We start from the raw sequence: 4,801 nt of genomic DNA, 5'->3' as shown, positions 1-4,801 counted from the left end.
CTAGGAACCCAACATTATGGTTTAGATTTAAAATGTCCCCCCTAAGTCTGATGCATTCAGAGGTGGAGCTTTCAGAAAGTGATCAGATCACAAGAGCACTAACCTCATCACTGGATCAATCTTATGAAGGGTCCATAGTTGAATGGGTGATTAGGATGTGGGGTCCAGTTGAAAGAGCTAGATCACAAGGGGCATGCCTTTGGAAAATATATCTCTTACTCTGAATCTCCTGCTCTCTTTTTGCTTCCTATTGGCAGAGAATGATCAATTTTCCTCTGCCATGCTCACCATGGACTGAAACCTCTTAAATAATGAGCTAAAATAAATCCACCCTCTTTTAAGTTTTCAGCGTCAGATATTTTGTCCAAGGGATGGAAAAAACTGACTAATATGGTGTGAAAGGAAGCCAACTCTTATTGTCTACTGGGGGAAAATAAGATGAAAAATGAAGAAATCATAAGATGTTATTTTGAAATGCATAATTAAGAGCTAAAAAATATTAAACTGAATTTCTGAAAGTTGAAAATAGTAAACTTTAAATAATAATAATGTGCTCTATATTTGGAGGGTAAATAAGTATTGTGGAATGATTTGTCTTTCTCAAATTATTTGTAGGTGTCAATTGGAAAATAATTTAATCTAAGTATAATAAAATATAGAACTCATATTTTTGAAAAAATGTGTAAATTCTGTGACTTACCCTGTAGCAGAAACATATTTTACTAACTTTCCGAACCATCCTCAATTACCGTAACCATATTACCTCAAATATAACTCCAACATTCATTTTAAATTTTGTTCAAAATGTAGTCATAAACATAACTTAGTCTATTGACTCCCCACAAATAATATGTCGATAGTACAGAGATTAGATATACATTATTACATATATCACTGTTTTATAATTTGTATAAACCTAGTGAAGAAGGATAAGAAATTATCACCACCTTATGTGGAAACCTTATGTGGAAACTGAGGCTCAAAAAGACTTAAAGTGGCCAGATCCCATTTCATATTGTTGATGCTTTGTCTCATGCTTATTCAGCTCTCTCATATATACCAAGTCCAGTTTTTTATCCACAGTACATGCTACATGTAAAAAGCTATAGTATCCAAAAAGATATGCACAGTTTCACTATGTTTTAGAGCCTTGATACTAGTTATCTTTTTCCACTTGGGCTCTGAGCAGGAGCTCAACTCACTTCAAACCCATATAATATCCACACATGACATATTAATCTTATGCTATTTCTCTCATATGATAATAAATATGCACTTTTTTATTTCCTTTTTAAATGCCATAGATACTCTGTATTTCTAAAAGAGCAGCTCTACCTGAAAATTCAACTACTCACAGTGTTCTCCAATTTTTATTGATTTTCGATTATGTTCTTTGGTATCTAGGTGTTCTTTCTCAAAGAACTCACGAAAATATTAAGTCAAACTACATAAAATCCACATTTGATCTACAGTGTTCAATTTCAATCCACCAGAGTGATTTATTGGCATTTGAATTATAAGTGGATGGTTAACAAGAAATCTATTTAATTATAAAGTTATGTATCATAAAATCTATGATAATCAGATCAATTTTTGATTAATTATAACATAGTTTGGAGTTACATATTTCCACAATATCCTGAAAGCTTCTAAGGACAAAGATACCTTCGTATATTGTCTCAGATTCTAGGCCCTATATATGTCTTTATTTTGTAAGTTATATATTACTGTAAAGGATCAAATAATAGAAAAATGAAGTTATTCTGTATTGTTTTCTAGTGCTGTCCTTACAAAAATCCATTTGTTGTAATAACTATCTAACCAAGTAGGAGCCACAGCTATTGAAAATGTAATTTTAATTCAAACTATTCAATAAAATTAATGTATGACACAAAACCATCACAGATCAAAGCACTTTTCAATTGTAAATGACTTTTTCCTATGTAGTTTTGTACTCAAAAGAAAAAACTCTCAGAATGTGTACTATTTTTGACACAAACCAGCGCTTATTATGAGTGCTACTTTTATTCAGCCTCCGCTGTCTTTTAGAACTGAGAATCATCAATATAAACCTTAAAAACAAACCAGTGTCTTTCTTTAATATAATGAGAAAAATGTTTGAGTTTTCATTACAAATATATCCACAGTAGACAGAATATTTTGAATTGCTTCTTTCTTGTGCAAAAGCACCCCGAGCCTGGGACTGAGGCCCAAGGACAGGAGTGTCAGAGCACAAAGTGTTGGAATGCAGGTGGGGAGGACTGCAGCAGCAGCAGCGGCTCAGCAGGCTCCTTGTGTGGGTACTGGTTGGGGGAGGGGCTTGGAGCCCCACCCGGGGGTGCGGTGCTTGTGGCGGCCTGGCTGCCCCCCTCCCCCGCCTCTGCAGTAATTGGGTGGAAGATGGCGCTGGGCAGATGGAAATCCTCAGGACACTCTCCAAATTCCCCTCCATCTGTACTATGGACGCCAGTGCCTCAGCCTTAGGGAAAAAGATTGGTCCAGAACAGTTTCCAGTCAAGGAGCACTATTTTGGATTAGTCAATTTGGGGAATACCTGCTACTGCAATTCAGTTCTTCAAGCGCTTTATTTTTGTCGTCCTTTTCCGGGGGAAAAAGTTCTAGCATGCAAGAGTCAGCCTAGGAAGGAGAAGCTTCTCACAGGGTTAGATCTCTTCCACAGCATAGCCACTCAGAAGAAAAAGGTTGGAATAGTACCTCCTAAGAAGTTCATTCAAGATTATGGAAAGAAAATGAGCTTTTTGATAACTATATGCAACGGGATGCCCATGAATTCTTAAATTACCTACTAAATACAATTGCTGATATTTTAAAGAAGAAAGAAAACAGGAAAAACAAAATGGTTGTTTACCTAATGGCAACACTGATAATGGAAATAACAACAGCACACCAGACCCAACCATGGGTTCATGAGATTTTTTTAGGGAACATTAACTAATGAAACCAGATGTCTGACTTGTGAAACTATAAGCAGCAAAGATGAAGATTTTTTAGACCTTTCTGTTGACATGGAACAAAACACATCAGTTACTCAGTGTTTAAAGGGTTTTAGCAAGACAAACTCTGTGCAGTGAATACAAATATTACTGTGAAGAGTGTCTTAGCACACAGGAAGCACACAAATGGAAGTTAAAAAATTGCCCATGATTCTAGCTCTACATCTGAAGACATTTAAATATATGGATCAGCTTCATCAATATGCAAAACTTTCTTACCAGGTAGTTTTTCCTTAAACTCCATCTGTTTAACACTTCAGGTGATGCAACCAATCCTAACCAAATGTACAACCTTGTTGCTGTTGTGGTTCACTGTGGAAGTGGTCCCAATCAAGGATATTATATTACAGTAGTTGAGAGTCACGATTTTTGATTGTTGTTTGATTATGACATTGTAGAAAAACAGATGCCCAAGCTTTTGAAGAATACTATGGGTTAATATCTGATATTTCAAAGAACTCTGAGCCTGGTGACATCCTTTTCTATCAGTCTCGGGAATGAGAAGGACCATGATGAAGAGATACTTTCTGTATCATTTCTTCTCTGGTTATTTTGGAAAGGATCAAGCATTGATTTTTACATAAATACAGACTCACTAAGACAGAAATGGGGAAACAATTCCTTTCACAATAGAATCTAAAAAATGAAATATCCAGGAATCAATCTAATCAAGGAAATAAAAGATCTGTGCTCTGAATACTACAGCACTCTGAAAAAAGAGATCAAAGAAGACATCAGAAAATAGAAAGACATCCCTGTTCTTGGGTAAGAAGAACCAATATAGTGAAAATGGCCATACTTCCAAAACTGCTATACAGATTCTATGCAATCCCAATAGAAATTCCAACAGCATACTTCATAGAACTAGAGAAAACAATCCAAAAATTCATTTGGAACCCAAAGAGACCTAGAATAGCAAAAGCAATTCTAGGCAACAAAGACAAGGCAGGGGGTATCACAATCCCCAACTTGATACTATACTGCAAAGCTACTGTAATAAAAACAGAATGGTACTGCAAAGAAACAGACCTGAGGATCAATGGAACAGATTAGAAGTTGGAGAAACAACTGCAGACATGCTCAGCCACCTCAAGAATGGTGTTTCAACTTGCCAAAGATTAAAAGTAGACCCATATTTCTCACCATGCACTAAACTAAAATGGAAATGGATCAAATATCTAAATATTAAAACAGAAACACTAAACCTGCGAGAAGATGGGTTACGTAGAACTCTTGAAGATATTTGCGTAGGAAAAGACTTTATGAACAAAACCTCAGTCGCATAGGAACTAGCACAAAGAATCAACAACTGGGATCTCATCTTATTAAAAAGCTTCTGCACAGCAAGAGAAATCACCAACAGAGTGAAGAGGAAACCCACAATGTGGGATAAAATTTTTACCAGCTGTTCCTCAGACAAAGGTCTACTATCTAGAATATATAAAGAACTTTAAAAAATCAGACCCCCAAATTTAGAGACCCAATTCAAAAATGGGCATCTGAAATGAACAGACTTATCTCAGATGAAGAAATGGAAATAGCAAATAAACACATGAAAAAAATGTTCAACATCACTAGTCATTTGAGAGATGCAAATGAAAATAACACTGAGATTCCATCTCACTCCAGAAAGAATGGCTGTCATCATGAAATCAACCAATAACAGATGTTGGTGGGACTGTGGGGAATAAGGAACCCTTGTCCACTGTTGGTGGGAGTGTAGACTGGTGCAACTACTGTGGAAATTGTTGTGCAGATTTCTCAAAAAGCTTGGATTAGAAGTCCCA

The 4,801-nt window shown here is 36.0% G+C and overlaps 1 pseudogene; it reads left to right on the top strand.

The window, feature by feature from the left end:
• The first annotated feature begins 2,453 nt into the window (after positions 1 to 2,453).
• On the top strand, positions 2,454 to 3,515 carry LOC101713502 (ubiquitin carboxyl-terminal hydrolase 12 pseudogene; annotated as a pseudogene).
• Positions 3,516 to 4,801: the final 1,286 nt, after the last annotated feature.

Source organism: Heterocephalus glaber, unplaced genomic scaffold, assembly GCF_053883595.1.
Source record: "Heterocephalus glaber isolate CG9 unplaced genomic scaffold, H.glaber_assembly_v1.0 deba00001586, whole genome shotgun sequence".
NCBI classification, from domain to species: Eukaryota; Metazoa; Chordata; class Mammalia; order Rodentia; family Bathyergidae; genus Heterocephalus; species Heterocephalus glaber.
The sequence above is the reverse complement of the archived record's forward strand: the minus strand, read 5'-3'. Positions and strand labels throughout refer to the sequence as shown.